Below are 19298 nucleotides of genomic sequence, written 5' to 3'. Positions count from 1 at the left end.
CTATTTTTGGTGAATTCTGGTGGTGTTTTTTCAGTGTTTTCCAGTGATTTCAAAACCTCAAAAAAACAGTGCTTTTCAGTGGTTACTCATTTTCGCCCCATAAAAAACAACTGAAACGGTGTTTTACCGGTGTTTATGGGACGCTTTGCTTTTATTATTGTTTGCTTTCTTAATTGGTGCATGGAATATAGACAGTCTATGTACAGTGTATAGGAGGTTAAAATACATTTTTACAAGTCAAATTTGGCGCTAAATGCTGGTTTTGTATTTTATGTACTTAAGCAGCCCCTACACAGTATGTCTGTCACAATTTGCAAACGATTAATTCTCCAATTCAGATTCCTGTTAATAGTAGTTAAAGGTATTTGAATAGTGGCATAACGTTGATTTAGAAACCCTTGCAGACCAGGGGACTAAGAGTGCATACTCTTATTTTCAAGTTGTGTTTACCCTACGGCAAGACTTTTGTCTGTGAACTGCTCATGATCAAACGGTTACCCTGAATGTGCAGCATCAGAGAACCAAACAATTGTTACAGTCTAATAGAGGGTGTATGACAGAATCACGCATGCCATTACCATGCATGCCTTTACAAAGGGTCAATTACCATGCATATGCTTTTACCACGCATACCTTTATCATGCATACCTATATCACACAACTTTTTGCCACACATATGCCTTTACCGTGCTTTTTGTGCTTTTTATCTGGCTTTCTTGAAGTCTTATAGACATAGTTGACTTAACACAGGTTGTAATTTAAGTTGGGAGCATGCAATGTTGTCCTGAATGTGCATCATCCCAATGCACTCCACTGACACTTTCCAGTGTGCTCATTCTCAGAAAGTGCCAACAGTGGTGGGGGAAGCCCGAATGGAGCCTCCAACTATACGATTAGATTGCTCGCTCAACACTCCACATAACTGATTCATGCAAGAATAGCTTATCTCGTCCAGGTTTTTGCTGTGCTTTCTGTGACAAATAGGTTTTATATGGGTATAAACAGGAATAAAAAAACCTATGATCCATAGCATCCTGAGATCTTTAACCGAAATATAGTAGTGTCTGCCTAAGTTTCTTGGTATGTGCCTTCCTGCTTTTACTTTATTGAAAATAAGGTTGGTATTATTGCCATCAGTTTATTGTAAAGTTTCTTAAATAAAACTCAAAAATCACTCTCTAGGGATATAGGACCTTTTTAGGATGGCCGCCTTTGTGACCTAATCCTAGCTTCGAAGAAGCTCCTCGTCCATGACGGCTGCCACTATTGCCCGGTTCGTATATAGTGCAGGTAAATACACATTTCAATGTATCTAACAACATCTGCCATGGTTTAGGTAACCCTTCTCGACAATCTTTTGCCTCAAGATAATTATTACGATGTTGATCTAAGAACATTGGCCAGACCTTCCCAATCCAAGATGGCCGCCTCAGGAGGGTTGTAGAACGGGTGCTTTAGAGGTCCATATTCCGTGTCGGCAGTCCCAGGTTTGAGTGAAGCTTCATCCGGGTTCTTTTTTTTCTTTCATTAACTTTATTGAGCGTCGCCTCACACTGAGTCTGTGAGTCGGAAAGGGTGTGTTGCTAGTTTTCGAATGGAGACGGTGGAGCAGGGATAGCAGTGTTCTCGCCCGGCCGCCAGCGCCATGGGGCAGTAGCACAGCTCTGCGGCCAGCATGAAGTACAACGAGAAGGAGCTGCTGTCGTTGTCCAAGCAGCCGGCAGAAAAGGCTGATGAACTACTCATGAAGGGGCCCAAGAAGGGCAGCGGTAGGTCAGCCGGCATATCCGCCTCTCGCACGAAAATCAGTGACACTCGGTTTAACCCGAGTCCGCTGATTTTCGGCCGGTAGGGTACTGTCGGTCAGATTTGGTTTAAACCGAATTCCGGACAGCCTAATCATAATCCTCAATTTCTAACACGGTGTTGGAAAAGCAGGGTGGGCGAGTTACGGAAGCCAGTGATTTGCCCGGTCTCTCTCCCTCGCCATAGTGGCGTGCCTGGTAGTATTTCCCTTTGAATTTACATTCCCTTTCAGCCGTCTCTTTGTATTCTGTGAGTAGGTCCCGTAGGTGTGTTTTGAGGTCAGGGGTGGGTTTAAGTTGTATCGACAGTTCTGTTTGCTTGATTTCGAGTTCCAGTTTTCGAAGTGTGGTCCGGATGTCCCGTAAGACTCCTCCACTCTTAGCGATGCAAACACCCCGTATGGTGACCTTACAGGCCTCCCATACTGTGGCGTAATGTGGTACAGAATTGTCGTTTTGAGGGAAGAAGTCTGTTATTTCTTGCTCTAATTTCTCTTTGAACACAGGGTCAAGTAGTGTCTGTGGGACGAGCCTCCAGGAGATGTAAAGTGACGGTTCGTGGGGCGGTGTGAGGGTAAGGAGAACAGGTGTGTGGTCCGAATATTTGCGTGCGAGATGAGACAAGTGTGTCATCCAAATTGCCAACCCTTTAGTGAGTAGCCAACCATCTATTCGCGACCAGGAGGCGTGGGCAGTGGAGTAGCAGGAGCGTTCTCGCGATAGTGGATGAAGAGTGCACCAAGCGTCTACAAGGTCGTGGTCAGCCACGATGCTTTTGAGCTTGTGCTACGCATTAGAGTAATGATGGGGTTGTGGGTGTGATCTGTCTATAGTTGGGTTCAATGTGACATTGAAGTCTCACCCCCCATATCAGATGTGTGGACCCAATATCCAGTATTTTGTCCCAGAGGATCCGGAACAATTCTGTGTCATCAGTATTGGGACCGTAACAAGAGACAAGGGTGATGGAGTGGGCAGAGAGTCGTCCCCACATAATGCTGTAGCGGCCCTGGGGATCCGCACAATCTCCAATGGGGGTGTAGGGGAGCGTACGTTTCACTAGGATGAGTGTACTTCGGGCATATGAGGAATAGGACGAAAAACACCTGCTGGTCACCCAGCGCAATGCAAATGTGGTGGGCGCGAGGTGTGTTTCTTGGAGCATAGCGCAATGGACATTATGGCGGTCCAAATAGGATAGGATATAGCGACGTTTGCGGGGGTCTCCCAACCCACGCACGTTCCAGGTCAGGAAGTTATAACTGGGGGGGCTAGGTCGAGACTCCATGGTATGTACGCCAAGTGATCCCCGTGGAGCAGCCATATAGTAGATCCGGCATTGTCAATTTAGGCATGTGTGCACAAAGTGGTGCAGTAAAAAGTGGTAATAAACATTTCCCATGTCCTCCCCCCCCCCTTCCCGCATCAGCAGCCCAAACCCGCCATTACATTTCCCCCCACTCCCCATAGATTCCCTGTGGCATCATCCGAACAGGGGATGGTGAAGCCAACGTACTAACCATTACCAAACGAGTCTGTTTAGGGTTCACCTGAGCGGGTGGCTACTAGAGGGCAACCTTACACCCCTTGTTCCGAGAAGGATGCTCGGGAGGTTGAGTAGTGGCCTTTTCCAGTCTGCGTCTGGTGGGATCCACCAGCAGCGTAGGGTGCAGCTGAGTGCAGCACTAGATGCATAGACCTTATTGCAATGCAAAAGGAAGTAGTGGAAGAGTTTCTTCACCTTGGCGTGTGTTTTGCGAAAAATTTAAAAAGGTACTGCAGTGCGGGATGCAGGTGTCATCCTACGCCTGACATGTCGCCTTCATCTTGGGAGTTCCTGGAGGGGGATGAGCGATTCGTTGCTGCTTTCGAGAGAGTTTTTAGGAAGTCGTAAACGTGTTGGGGATTCGTGAAAAATTTTTGTTTCCCCAGGTGGGTGATCTTAAGGCGCGCCGGAAAGAGCATTGCGTACTCGATATTCAGTTGTTGACGTTTTTTCTTTAGTGGAAGAAATTTCCTGCGCGCTTCTTGGACAGCTTGAGTGAAATCTGGATATATTGAAACTTCAATACCGTCGAAAAGTACCTTCTTGTGTTCTTGTGCGAGTCGAAGGGCTGCGTCGCGGTCCTGATAGCTGAGAACCCTCGCAATGATAGGGCGGGGAGGATTTCCAGGCGCCGGCCGGGGGTCCAGCAAGCGGTGTGCCCTCTCTTCAATGAACATCGGGGAGAACGCCTCCCTGCCAAAGGCTGCCACGAGCATACGTTCTATGTAGTCCTCCATTTTACCTGTGGCGGTGGATTCTGGCACTCCCAGGATTCGCAAGTTGTTGCGCCGAGAGCGCGATTCTAAATCCTCATTTTTTGCGGCAATTCGCTTCAGAACCCTTTCCATATTTAGCATTGTGTTGACGGTGGTAGTGGAGGTGTCATCAAGGTCAGAGATACGCTGCTCGGCTTCTTTTAGCCTCTCGTCGTGCTGGTTGCTTTTGTGCGCTAAGTGATCAATGCGGGTATTCATAGTGTCCATTTTGGTTTCTATGGACGTCAGGCTAGATTGTATGGCGAGGAGGAGGGCTTTCAGGTCATCTGTGGAGGTGGGCTGGTCGGAGGTTGTGGATTGATCATCCTCCATTGCGTCTGGGATCTTGAGGATTTCCAAACCTCAAAAGTTAGTTTGGGCTGTTCGATATCGGTGCGGCCCATGGCGAAGTGATGATCACGCTGAGGAGGCAAAAGGTGGAAGGTAGTCTCGGTGGAAGCGCGCTGGTGGATCCACTAGGTGTCCTCTGTCGTGCTTTCAGGGCGCGACGGGCGTAGAGGGGTCCAGTGATTTGCAGTCTTCAACGCATATGGGGAGAGTTTGCCTCGTGCAGGAGCAGTTACTGCATATAGTCGCGTTGAAGAAGAATTAATCGATGATGCTGACGGAGTGGCGATCAAGGAGGGAGCGAGGCACTTTCAAGGACTCCAGACAACAATACTGCATTGCGCTGAAATGGTACTCTTACCACTGCGCATGAGACTAGCGGGAATTGAGACTGGTCAGTGTCCAGTTTGTCTCCAGGTGGATTCCCAGACTGCAAGAGTCCTCTCCAGTAATGTTGAATAGGGGAGGTTGGGGGTTCCAGGCAGCACTCCCTCACGCACCGGGTGTTCGACTGAGGCAGCGGAAAGCCGCCCGCCCCGGCTGTAGTCCAACGCGGTTAAGCCGCGTGATCAAGGTCTCGGTGGGGAGGGTCTCTCTCCCAGAGGAGCAGCTGGAAGGGTGCAGGGCAGCAGGTACAGGCAGCAAGTGACAGTGGCAAAATCACCACCTCCGAGTTAGGAGGATGTACCGGTAAGCGTGCAGGGCATGCAGCGGCGCGAAGGTCCCTCTCCGTCCCTCCTTATGTCCTTGCTGTGCTCGGGAAGGCCACAACAGGGCCCAGGGGGATGCCTCTGCTCCCTGACCCAGGATCTCAGGTAGCAGGTCAATAGAGGTGCAGTCTGTGCTAGGGGAGCAGCGTGGGAGAGTGGGACAGCAGGCAGGAGCAGTAAGCGGCAATGCCAAACTCGCCAGTGCCGCGGCGGGAGGGTGTCACTACGGCCATACAGGCCGACCAGAGGCTCAAGGGCTCCTCGCCATCCGCATCAAAGTCCCCGCTCCTCCAGCAAGGCCACGACAGCTTCGGGGAGGCTCTCTCGTCTCCTGGTCAGGGATCAGCAGCCACGCTGACTTGATGCGATGTCGCCTGCAGTGCAGTAGATCAGGGACGTCGGAGCAGGGAGACGGCGCGACAGGATCCCAGTGTAAGCAGGCCCCGCCAGGTTCCCTGGACAGCAGTAGGGTCCGGGCCCAGGGCCCATGCCGGAGCTCCGCGTTCACCCCCACCAGTAATGCAGCGGTCCCGGTCCGGGCAGGGTGGAGGAATCCGCACTGTATTTGAACAGGTTTGACAGGCAGAGACAGACAGTGGGGCGGACCGTCTGCATTCACACTGCCGGTTCGGTCACAACCGTTGCGGTCGCCATTTTGCTACAGTCGGACGTGATGTGAGCAGGAGCAATACCTGAGGTTTCCAGCGGTCACTCAGCAAAATGGGTATAGCAGAGGGTAGCCAAGGATTAGGTCTAGTACTACAGGCCAGCGACAGGCTGGTAGGGTTGGATAAAGGGAGGATTCCTGCTGGATATCATCCCGAGCGGCAGGAGCCTCACAGAGATGCAGCCATCTTGCTTGGCGCCCTCTAGCGCCCCCAAACTTCAATCTTTAATTCTCAAGACAACAAACAAAACAGGTAAAATGAGACGGTCAGGGGTAGAGGAAAATAGCTTTTAAAATTTTAGGAAATAGACAGCGCAAAGTCTGTCTCCTCACCACATCCTGGTTCTTGATTCACTGCAATGTTGGGCATAGGGAAGGTGCAGTTCATAAAATGGAGGTGAATGTCTTGGGGTTCACCCAGCAAACCTTAAGGGGCCTGGGCATGTGTGAGTGGAGGGCTCAGGGTTGCTTGGAAGTTAGAGAACCAATCGGCAAGCTCATGCTGCTGGGCAGGGGGCTACGCCTCAATTCAGAATCTCCTTGGAGACAGGCTGGAAAAAAGATGAAAAACAGAAAATGGGGCAGGGTATAAACACCCTGACCTCCTAGGCCTGCACAGGGGGGTCCTAGAAGGACCCCCAGGGCCAAAAAAAGCATTATCTTTTTTTTAAACGGCTGAATTTGCGATGAGTGCGCAAATCCGGCCGAATTTCTTTTTACAAAAACGGAGCGCGGGCTCTCGTGCTTTATCTGTAAGCCCCTGGGGGGCAATGTGTGATTAATTTACGGGAGCCCCTGCAGCCCCGGGGACCGCCACCTCCCCGGCGCTTTATTCATTATGTTCGGGGCACGTAGCCTCCTCGCAGCCCCTGGGACCGCACCTCTCCAGGCCATTTATTAATATGGGTCGGGGGGCTGCTGCCCCCCCACACTGCCCTGGGAACCACCACCTCCCTGGGGCTTTAAACACTTGGGAGGGGGGCCGCGCATTGGGGCTCCCCCCACGGTTCCCAACAGTGAGGCCACGCAGCCCCCCTTCCCAATAATTACATTTTGAAAAACGAGGCCATGCCCTGGGGGATGGGGTACCCGGGGCCAACAGTGGTCTAGGAAAGGGGGGCCACACGGCCCCCCCTTCCCAATAATTAAATTTGAAAAACAAGTCCATTCCCTGGGGATGGGCTCGGGCCAAAATTTATTATTATTTTGTTTTATTAAAAAGGGGTCAGGCCCTGGGGGATGGGGTCTCCAGGGCCACAAAAATGCTAAAAGAAGGGGGGGGGGGCACACAGCCCCCTTCTAAAAAAAAAATATTTTTTAAAAAGCCAGCATCTCGCTGGAGGCCCCGCCCCCTCCTTGCACCACTGTGCAAATGCACCCCCTAGCGCGTTGTAAGTTGGGGAATTAATTCCCCTTGAATACTGAGGGTCCCAGGGGAGCCAACTAGCCCACCAGGTCCCTCCAGTAAGCGCCACAGAGCTGGATTGCAGAGAGGTGGTCTGAGGCCACGCCCCTTTTTACACCACTCTGCAAATGCACATCTTGGCGCACTGCTGGTGTGGTAATGAGGTCCTCTGGTGTCCTGAGGACCTCAGGACACACGTGGACATCATCCTCCGAGCAGCAGTGCGCCGGGAGCCGTTATAGTTAGAAATGAGCATTTAAAAAACCTTAGAAAGTCACTTTCAGGGATGTTATAGTTAGTTGGACATTTCACTCTTATAAAACCAGAGAAATTAGGCCGATATAGTTAGTACAGCTAACTATAACTCGCGCCCCCACAATGCACTGCTGATGACGTCACATATTACATCACTCATGACATGCTCAGTGACATCACTGATGACATCTAAAATGACATCACTGATGACATCGCTGATGACATCATCCACGTGATCTGTTGCACCTCCTCACACCCTAATAAAACCTTTCATTCACCCACTCTAAAATACAGACTACCAATATTGAAACCATAGACAGACCAATAGCAGTTAGTTCATACCCGCTCAGTGATTCATACATCTACATACACATCCACCCACTCACTCATACACGCAGTCATTCATCAATACAGCCACTGATATATCCACTCATACACCCAATAGCTACTCACATTGCCACTCACCCAAGGAATTAATCGAAAACCTAGTCAGTCACCCAAAGAATGAATTACACTGCCATTTACTCACCTATACAGTTATACACACACCACGTCACTTATTCATACAGATACTTACTGTGTTCAACAATTACTGACAAAAGCACACATTTATCCATGCAGCCACTGTCACAATCACTCACTGTCACATATACTCACTTATATACTACAACACTCACAAATACTGCCTTTCACATATGTAGTTACTTACACATATACCACTAAGACATCGATTCACTCACCAACACAGCTAGAGGTACACTCTCTCACCCATACACTCTTTAACACACGCACTCATAAATGCATATACCCAGCGCGCACGGGGGTTGTTCGACCTCCGCTAAAGAGCAGCTCTGTGGGACGACGATATTTTACCGATTGCACACGCGCGTGTGCATGTTCGCTGTGGATTATTGACTGCCTTACTGTACTGGTTGATGCCTTACTGTTTGCTAATTACTTATTGCACGCGCACAGGGGTTTTTTATCCTCAGCTAGGGGCAGCACTGTGGTACTGAGGAAACGCACTGGTTAGCACTGTTTTTTCGGGTTATAGGAACGTGCACTTCTATTGAATCACAAAATGCTGCCTAAGCGCAATCAAAAGAGAAAGGAGGGCGAATCCGAGATAACACAGCTGTTGAAGCTAGTGTTAGCAAAATTGGGCAGAGATGAGGAGGATAGTGAGGAGGAACAAAGGGGTGAGGCTCCGGTACCGGATTGTGAGGATGTCCCCTAGCCAGTAGATAGGGCCCGCCCCCGCAGAACCATAGTTCCGCCCAAGGCGGCTTTTCCTCCATTAGTAAAGAAGCTTAGGGTGAGCAAGAAGGGAAGTGGGGGGCAGGGGAACGGAGGAGCAACCTCCTGCGCCTGCTTCTCCTGTAATGCCGCCGCAGCCGGTACTCCCGCTGCCTAGTGGGCCTCCTGCGCCAGTTCCCAGCGTGCCAGAACCAGTGCTTCCGCTGCCCACAGCGCCCCTAGTGCCAATGCCTAATGCTCCTGGACTTGCGCTCCCGTTACCCTGCGTACCGGCAATACCAGTTCCAAACATGGCTCCTTCACCTTAGGTACCTCTGCAGGCAGTCAGTGGGCCCCCAGTAGAGGGACGGGATGATGTGGGCACAATCCTGGCTGAGATCAGGGGGGTTTTGAAGGCCTTGATGCCAGCACCTTCTCCCCCAATCATTGTGGTACCTGAGGTAGTGCCAGTGGTAGCCCCAATCCCACAGTGGGGACAACGAGTGGTGTAGTGCCTCCCACCCCAGGACAACCGGGAGCAGCAGCGGAGGGGGGGCAAGCGGCCACAGCTAATATATTGGCTACTGTGGCAACCCTTTTGGCGCAATTAGGCGCACCGACGGTAGGGAACCCGAGTGGCAGCGCAACGGTAGCGCCATGGGCGTCACCAACGGGCACGGGAAGTGTGCTCTGCGAATTGAATAAACAAGTGGCCCTCTTGGGTGAAGTGCAAGAAAAGGATGCGAGCATGCCCTTTCAGGCGGTGGGTCAAGCGGCCCCCGCTCAACCATTGACAACTGGATTTGCTGCAGGTAAGGAAGTAGAGTGTTCAAGCAAAGAAGTAGATAACGGGTCAAAGGCAATTGGTGGTCATGATTCGGTGTTATCTAAACGGGGTAAATTGGCAGCACATGTTACGCAGGACACAAGAGAGAAGATTTGGAAGGGGGAGTTTATTGATATAGTCCCCTTGATTAGACCAAAGAGGAGGGAAGTAGAGCCTAGAGTGAAGTACGGGAAAGAAGGTTCCTTCAGAGATAGGAAACCAAGGGTAGAAGAATCAATCACTAACTGGTTGTTTGGTTTCAATGTTTTTTCCATAGTAATGCTAGAAAAGAAGGCGGAATTGGCAATACCCCTGATTTGCTATTCAAATAAGATTTTAAAGGCACAGACAATGTATGGGGGTGTTGCTTGGATGGATTACGATAGAGACTTTAGATGGGCCAAAGTAAATGACCCTGACATGGGCTGGGACCAAACTGAGGTAAATGTGTGGCTAGAGAGCGTCAATAACAAAGTGCCCATGAAACAGCCCTTTCGGACTTCCCAGGGGGGCACAGGGGAGAAAAGAAGGACTTGTTGGGCTTTTAACCGAAAAACGTGTACCTGGCCCACCGGGGCATGTAAGTTCAAACACGCATGTGTCTACTGCGGCCACTCTGCCCATCCAGAGTTTAAGTGTATTAAGAAGTCCAAAGAGAAAAGGAGGGAGTCTAAACCACCCCAAGAGTACGCTTCCCACGCTAGTAGTTATAGGCAGGCGGATTTTCTGGCTGAATCAGTACCCGGACAGGAAGGCAGCCAAGACATTGTATGATGGGTTCTCCACAGGCTTCCGCATCCCGGGACAAGGGGTGCCCCCAGTGGGGTATTGCAATAACCTATTGTCTGCGGGCATGCACTGTACAGTGGTGTCTCAGAAGGTCGATAAGGAAAGGGTGCTGGGACGGGTGGCTGGCCCGTTCACTGCTCCCCCATTGCCAGGATATGTGTGTTCACCTCTGGGCGTGGTTCCCAAAAAGGAGCCAGGCCAGTTCAGGATGATTCATAACTTATCAGCGCCAAGGGGGGCATCGGTGAACGATGCCATAGATCCGTCCCTTTTCTCAGTGACATATTCTTCCTTTGACACAGCATTACAGAGGTTGTGCGACTTAGGTCCCAACGCCTTCATGGCAAAGACTGACATTCAGTCGGCATTCAGGCTCTTGCCTGTTCACCCTAATGATTATCATTTGCTAGGTTTCCAGCTGAATTACCAATTTTATTATGACAGATGTATGCCAATGGGTTGCGCAGTGTCATGTAAGTACTTTGAGTTGTTCAGCACTATACTGCAGTGGTTGTTTGTATTCAGAACAGGGCACAGGGACGTAGTACACTACCTAGATGACTTTATGATCATGTGCCCTCCAGCATCAGGAGAGTGTGGTCAGGCCTTGAGCAAGCTAGTAGATATGTTGGAAGAGCTGGGGGTGCCATTGCCTCCCGGTAAGACGGTGGGTCTGGTTACCTGTATGTCTTTCTTGGGCATTGAGATAGACACAGTAGGAGGGGAATGGAGGTTGCCCCTGGACAAGGTTCAGGCTTTCTCGCAAGTGATAGATTCTGCTCTGGCCGGTCCCAAAGTCACGCTGCATCAGCTTCAGGTTTTAGTAGCCCAGTTGAATTTTGCCTTAAGGATCATCCCGATGGGACGCCCCTTCTCTAGGTCAATTGCACAGCCAATGGTGGGGTTGACTCAAAAGCATCATCACGTGCGTTTGCAGGCAGATGTGAGGGAGGAGCTGAGGGTTTGGCGTAGTTTCCTGAGTGAATTCAATGGTAAGGCAATCTGGCCAGAGCCGCCAATATCCAGCACAGACTTAGGTTTACTCGCTGACTCAGCAGGTAGCATTGTTTTTGGAGCAGTGTTGGGGTCCCATTGGTGCAGGGGCGATTGGCCGGCATCCTGGCTTGAGAGCGGTTTGACCAGTAACATAGCCTTTTTGGAACTGTTTCCTATTATCGTGGCAGTGGACATCTGGGCTGGTTTATTTAAGAATAAATCAGTAATCTTTTGGTCAGACAACATGGCAGTGGTGGAAGCTATCAATAGGCAGTTAGCTACTTGTAAACATGTTCTGAGGCTGTTAAAACATTTAGTTTTGGCTTGCTTAGAGCTCAATCTGCTTTTCAAAGCGGCACATATCCCAGGTGTGGAAAATCAGGCTGCTGATGCTTTGTCTCGCTCCAAGTTGCAGGATTTCCAGAGGTATCACCCTCAGGCAGAAGAACGGATGAGTGTGTTCCCGACATCTCTGTGGAGGATTGGAGCCCCGCCCTAGCATGGGTGGTGGGAGCTTCATTGAAGCGAACGCACTAGAAGAACTCACCAGCAACATTTCAAAGCTTACAAGATATTTGCTAAGCGCGCTGGCTGGTTGCTCCTTTTTTCTACAGGGGCGCTCTGCAAATTTCTACTAGCTCTGAAAGATCAAGGACGGCCAGCGTCTTATGCTAGGGCACACGTAACGTCGATAGGCTTTTTTGCTAAATTGGCTGGGGAACGGGACCCCGGCACAGCTTTTGTAGTGAGGAAAGCGCTGGCAGGTTGGGCTAGGCTAGAAGGGGTCCAAAAAGACAGTAGAAGGCCATTGGATTTGAAAACCCTGGGCGACATTCTGGGGGTGTTACAGACGATATTCTCCTCTTATTACGAGAGCGTCCTATTTGGGGCTGTATTTACCTTAGCCTTTTATGGGGCTTTTCGATTGGGGAAATTGGTGGGGGCCTCCAAATTAGATCACACGGGGGGACTCCAGTGGCAGGACACCAATTTAGTCCAAGGGGGCCTGGTGGTGGCTCTGAGGAAATCCAAGACAGACTCATTGGGTAGGGGGGGCCACGATTCGCTTGGGCCCTGCGCTGGGGGGGGATATTTGTCCAGTAGCCAGGATGAAAACATACTTGGCGAGTCTGGGTCTGGATTTTAAGGGGTATTCTTCACACTTGTTCAGAATTGGGGCGGCAACACTGGCAGCAGGTGCAGGCTTACCAGCTGAGGTGGTCAAGAAGGTGGGGCGCTGGTCATCAACTTGTTTTAAGCGCTATGTGCGGCCCGAATTACTGTAGGACACCGGACCGATATGTTGATTTGACCATGCTGACGTCTCCATTTCTCTTCCTGCTATTAGTATGTCCTCAAAAATGATATGGCTGTTGGGCCACTCGTTCGTGCGGCGTGCCACAGTCCGGCTACGGCAGAAGCGAGTGTCGAAACCACCGGGTTTAAAGAGGGCGTCGTTCCTATGGCAAGGCGTTGGCGTTGGCGGTCTGTGAATTTGGCAGCTGTGGCAGCTGGTTGAGGAGACGAGGGCGCACGAGGGACATCAGTCCCCGGATTTGGTAATCCTGCATTTGGGGCGGCAACGACATGGTGGAGTTGGGACGCATGACAGTTAGGGAAGCCTTATTGACTGAATTCGCCTGGATCGGGAGAACATTTCCTCATGCTCGGATTGCATGGTCGTGTAGGATACCTCACCGGACATGGGCCACCGGAGTGAGATCTCGAGCATTGAACATATTGGTGAGGCGCCTCAACGGGGAATTGGCCAAGTTGTGCTCAGACCCGGGCCGCTTGTGTCACATTCCACATAGACTAATCACAGAGGACTTGATGTTTCACCAGGACGGCGTTCATTTGTCGGACATTGGCACTGACGTATGGATAAAGGGGATCTGGTCTTTTGTTCAGGACTTGTTTGCAGGCTGAGAGGGTGAAGGACCTGTGGGCCCTGGTCACCCTAGTGGCAGAAAAGAGACCACAGAACATTGATTTTCAGGGTTAACGGGAGGCCTGCTTACATACTCCCGAGGCCAGCACTGAGAGGAGAGACGGTAAGCTCTCAGTAGGGAGAATGGGGACACCGGCTGGGGAGGCAAGGGCGCCAGGTCACACGAGCTTCCTTGGCAGCCTGGTGGTAGAGGGTTGGGTCCCTGGAATGACGGGCAAGGACCAAGGGCTGGGGGCTCACCGCTCAAGGACGCAGGTGGGTTGCGCCTTGCGTGGTTCTAAGAAAGAGAGGCGAGCCAGAGGGCCCCTTGGTACTGGAGTAAGTAGATAGTGCATAACCGGTGGTTATGATCAGTGATAATACTGGTAAATATTAAAAGTGTAAATGTTGAATCGATAAATGTGAATTTTATAAATGCTTTTTGTCATGTTTATGAATGTTTGATGGTTATTAAACATGGCCGTTTTTACCCACACTCTTGGACTGGCAAGTTTTGATTGCTGGACTGCATGAGGTTGGGGCGAGGGACATCCTGGGGGGTCCGGGTTCTATGAAAAGCGCAAGACCTCGGTGAGCATGCCCTTGTCACAGCCCCATAGTCCGGTCCAGTAGCCCGATTGGCTACTGGCTGGATGAAGTCCTTCCGGGTCGGCTGTGACATGTGTCCGGCCGGAGCTAGGAGCGGAAGGGGGGGAGCCAGGTGGGGGCTATTTAGGCCCTGGGTCCCCTAGTGAACATCCTCTTTTCCCTGCACTTGACCCCAGGAGCAGCAAGTTCATCGATTTTTTTTTTTTGATGCAAAGCCTGGTCTATCTTAGTAGACCAGGCTTTAGGTCAAAAACGTGGGTGTTTGTGGTGATCGGCCATTCCACACCCACATAATGCCCCCTTTCTGAAAAGTAGTGCAAAGCAGCACAAAGTGGTGTTTGTGCACAAAGAAATTGCACCTTTCCAGAGCAAAATACCTTGGCTCAGACTCTGAAAGCTGGCAGGCAACACATCACAGCACCCAAAGATGATGCCCTGCGTTGCATGACAGGGAGGGAACAGGAGAGTGCCATATTCACACAGAATAGGCTCTCTCCTTCCCTCTCCCTAGCACCAATGCTGATTCCAGCTGCAGAGACATGCACACACCTTAGTGCCATAGCGCTAAGGTATGTGTGTGAGTCTAGCATAGGTTTGTAAAGGAAGGTTAACCTTCTTGTACAAAATACCATGCTCAACCTTTCACATCACCATGACCTTTCCCATGGGCCTACACCGTGCAGCGCAACCAGTGACCTTTTCTGATTGACAGGCTAGGCGGAACACCATGTTGTCAAGACAGCAGTTAGTGTTGATGACATGCTAGTGCCTCCCATGGAGTATGAGCATAGAGTGAGTGCCGACCAGGATTCCACGGCATTGGTATCCAAGTCAGTCAAGAAGTTACCATGATATGGGTTATTCCCCGGCACATGTCGCAAACTAGGATCGCCTCCATTCAGTCATTGTTGCCCATAAGATTAGCAAAAGAGTTATCGTAAGTGATTTGTGTCTAGGAAAGCCCACCTGAATCGCCCTCCTCCCTCATTTTACTTAGCCATAATTAGAGGTCAGTTTCTTTGAGGCTCCCACAGCCGGGGCTTTGTGTGACGCCTCTTTCATTCAAGACTTCACTATTCAGTGACCGGCTTATACGCAAACATAGGGAGGCCTCGAAAGACCTTTGCCTGTGAAAGACCAGTAAGACGGGAGCTCTTCAGGTCACTTAGTAGTTACAGGTTACAGAACTATGGTTTATTTTGAGTCCACTGTGTAAGTATACTTATCCAATACAGATCCAAGGAAAGATGAAGTCACTAAAGAAGAGCTTTTACTATAGAGTATTTAGAAGATAACAGCCAACACATGTTTCGCTCAACAATCTATGCCTAGACCTTCCTCAGGGCCTTTGTGCTTTTGAGTCTGAATGTAATGGTAGAGAAATATCACTTGGGCTTCCTCCCGTTTGCTAAGACACTCCAATCAGCCTCAGATATGTGTTTTTATTGTACACTGGCCTGAAAGCGAGGACGCACAGTTTTCTACAATGTAGAGTGGGGAGGCCTGGCTGCTAGTAATTGAAGACAAGAGGATTGTGTTGGGTGATCAGGGTTTGATGTTAATTGGTCTTGGATCATGTCGGACAATAGTCCACGCAGATTTGCCGGAATGGGTTATAGCGTCCTTGACTTCCAGAGGATAAAAAAGTTTACTTTGTGTTAAAGAGTAGCAGGGCACACAATGAGCACGGCTGCCTGGGTCCGCTTTGGGACGTGGAAGGGGGTGTCCGGGGGAGGGGGTCTTCGCTGGCATCATTTCCCGATTCTTGTTTCATGCCAATGGCATGGCTAGGTGGGTGTGTTCGGGGAGGGAGGCATTTAAAAGCCGGGCTCAGATCGGCTCACCTGGGGAGGGCAGCGCGCGAGTCTTGGAAAAGAAGGTTATTATTGCGCCGCGTGACAGCTGGAAGATAGTGCCGCGGTGCAGATATCCGGGCGCCGCGCTCAGCTCCAGGCACAGGCCGGGTCCAGCCGTCCCTAAGGCACTCACTGAGCTGCCGTCACTGAGGAGACCCTCCCAGGCCTTCCCTAAGGACCGCCGACGAGCAAGCCTAGGCCCCGGGACTTCTCCGCGGACTGAGGGCTGCTGCGTCCCTGCACGGAGCTCCACCACAGAAGGTAGGAACAGAGCCCCTTCCCAACAAGCCCTCCCCGAGGCTGAGGGGTCGGAGGAGGCAGGGGGATGTGGAGGCTTGTCAAAAGAAGCACTGTTTTCAGTGCACTCTTATTAGGTTTTTTTCTTAGTTTAAGATATTAATTTGGGAACAATGTGTGTTGTGGGACGATAAACTTAGTAATCGGGAGTATGTATGTTAGGAGGCATGTCTTTCTGTTAGTCCTCACCCCGACTTTACAAAAATGTGTAACGTGTGTTCTTAAAAATGCAACAAGAACGAATATACATAATGTGTCTGTAAAGTGATTTTAAAGTGATGGACGTTTATTATTGAGGTTTAAAGAGCGTAGGGTGAATTTCAAGCTATCCTTGCCCTCACCTCGCAGCGCCTTCCCTGGGCCCCGTGCTGAGCGGCCCCCTCAGTCATACGTTCATCCTGTCAGAGGGATTGCGCCATCTCTCGACACTGCTGCTTTTCTCTGTCTCCACAGCGGTAGAAGGGGCTGCAGGAGGGGTGCGTTCCTGAAACTTTAAATGCTCATTACTGCTGCTCGCTCGGGAATGCCGAGGGGCTTGATGGAAACAAGATGCTTGCCAGGAACAGGGAGTGAACCCTCCGCTGACCCGCTGCAGGGGGGGGCTATTTGTTGGCAGTGTGCCCGTTTTGAACGGCAACAGCGATGAACGTCAAATTGTAAGAGGCATTTGAGCTGCCTGTCATTTCTGTATAAAACGAATAAAAGCAGCTCTCTTGAGATGTGCCTGTTTCTGGATACCGGAGTGAGTGTATTACCACTGCTGAAAAACGCTGGTACTATTTTAGGACTAGAAGTAAGCCGGGCATCTCTGCCCAGGCGCACTGGTACTGTCCTTGTAACCGTCTAGACCCCTGGTATTGCCCCGTAAAAGCGCTCCGTACTGACCGAGTAACAGAACGGTTCCTCTGCCCAGGAGTGCTGATACTCTCCTATTAAAAGTATAATACTGCTGCTGAGAAGCCATGATGCTCTCCCATTGGAAGTATAGCAGTCCTGCTGAGAAATGCTGATACTCTCCCACTGCAAACGTCAGTAGCCATGCTAAGGACTGCTGGCACTTTCTTATTATATTAAAAGTATAACAGTTCTGCTAAGGGGTACTAGCAGCTGCGCTGGCTTCTATTACTGTCCAGAATGGGAGTGTCTACTCCCCCTCGTCCCACACAAGCACGGCTAGCCGCCAATCCAGGGAATTGGACAGATTTCCTTAACTCAACGTGGCGACGAGGCCTAGGGATGGAGGGGAGTGAGCAGGGTGTGTGGAGAGGGCTTGTGGAAAGTCTCAGGCCCGCCCTCACGCGGCAGACCACTGCGTGTGCTTACTTTTGGGAACAATATGGCTCTTATTTCTAAGGGCCTGGATTTCGGAAAGGACCCAGCCCTATTCAGCCAGGCCCACACAGCGTTCCTGATATGGTCTACAGGTGCACCCCCAACACATGGACACCCCAGGACCACAATGACAAGTAAGCATCAGAACGGCATGAGGGTGAAATGCAGAGTCAATCTGTAAAAATAACAGTCCCGAGTGGACCCCGCTTTCCTGTAATTGTAAATTATGTTGATATAGCGCTTACTGCCTCTGACGGGGGCTAAAAAAGGGACGACCACGTGACACAGAATGTATTTGATTTTTGCACATAAGTAAATGTCGTCCTGCATGTTTTCATGTGAAAAGAAAAACTGCAAGTACCTCGGTGCAATGAAAAACAAGCAGTGGCAAAGCTGCTAAGTCTAGGTTGCGTTTAGACTCCTGACTAAAACTGTAGAGGCTTTGCAGTTTAGGGGAGGGGGGGGGCTGTTCTCTTCACCCAGTCCTGCATCTCTAACGATCACCAGCAATGGGTGTTGAAAAATGTCGCTTTGCTTGATGATGTCAGCTTGGTTTACGAGATGTACTGTGACGTCACTTCATGGATGGCCCTTTTAAACACTGCTGCAGTGCTGAAATAAACTGTTTTTTTGTATCCAGTGCATCTATGAAGTGAAGGATTGAAAGTGGACATACAGGTGTACATTTGACATGTAAAATAGTCCCGTCGATTCCAGTACTGCGTGGGAGGTGGAGGGATACACCATACTGCCAATAGATGAGGTGGGAAAGTCCTATTCCTCTGGGAGGAGCCAACGTCCATTCTATGTGTATTTTAAAGAATAGGTAGTAATATGTTCTGAAGGCAGGTACGTCTCAAGCCAAACCTAAACAGACCGAACGGCAGGTTACAACTAACAAAGGGCATCGTTTGACCTATACATTTTTTGGAGCTGAAAAGTAATGTTTTTCATGACAGCATGTCATCCTCATACATTTTGTCCATGAGCAGGATGCTTCAGTCTGTGTACTCTTCATACTGCTATTAACGTGTTCCATGCAGTCTGTCCCATGTAGTGGATGCACACAAAGTCCCTCACTGGCCGTGCAGGAGAGAAAGCCTGCAGGAACCCACAAAGTGAGCAGGAGGCTAACGGTGGGGTCAGGAAGAGCGTCCTCGCTGACCGCCTCTTCTCTGTCAATACATGTGCATCATTCCCACTAACTCGGGCCCCATGCACATGTCCACCAAAGAAAAATGGGATGTTAAATTTGTTCTAGCTTACTTAATTGGCAACTGGTTAGATTTTAAGGTAGCTGAAGCCACCTGCTTCAGGGATGTGTGCTCATACAGCAAATTTCAGGGTTTAATACTGTCTGAATAGCGCATGCGGGTAATGCACATGCTGCAGATCTGTGTCTGTGTGAAAAGTGGACACAGGTCTGAATTACCATCAAACAGCTGAGAGGGTCAAAGTGCCTCCAACCCTGTGTATACGGAATGGGTCACCGGTTTGTATTCACGGAAACACAGCATGGTGCATGAATGCATTTGCTGTAGGTGTTCTTGTGTAACCTTCAGGTCTCAAGTTAGAATCCTGGGTAAAATAGCTCAGTGAGTTATACGCACAGGAAACAGCTAAACGTGGCGTACAATCCATGTGTGTGGGTCCGTGAAAGTGTGTCTTTTGTTGTTGGTTAAACGTCCTGTTGGGTAGTACTGCACACTTATTAAATTCCAAACCACACTTCAGTGTACATCGTTTGGTGTGTGCATAGTTATTTGTTGTGTAGTAACACACACACACTTTGGCATGCATGTTATTCTTAGAGAACACCAATATCCGGCCCTGCATATCTTAAACAGACACCAACATAGGAGCACAAAAGATGCTCATGGGAAATAAATAAAATGTAATTTTTAAAACCAGCTTCATACCCGTTCAATACATTTTA

General features: G+C 50.0%; 1 protein-coding gene across 1 annotated transcript in view; it reads left to right on the top strand.

The window, feature by feature from the left end:
* Positions 1 to 15708: 15708 nt before the first annotated feature.
* LOC146810772 (UDP-glucose 6-dehydrogenase-like) overlaps positions 15709 to 19298 on the top strand; it is a 94040-nt gene continuing 90450 nt past the window's right edge. Inside the window, exon 1 of the mRNA XM_085617804.1 lies at positions 15709 to 15994. The gene's annotated coding sequence lies outside the window, so the exon portion shown is untranslated. The remainder of the gene's footprint in view (positions 15995 to 19298) is intronic.

This window comes from Triturus cristatus, chromosome 7 (assembly GCF_964204655.1).
Source record: "Triturus cristatus chromosome 7, aTriCri1.1, whole genome shotgun sequence".
In the NCBI taxonomy this organism is placed as follows: domain Eukaryota; kingdom Metazoa; phylum Chordata; class Amphibia; order Caudata; family Salamandridae; genus Triturus; species Triturus cristatus.
Note: the sequence above shows the minus strand (reverse complement) of the source record. Positions and strands in the feature narration are given on the sequence as shown.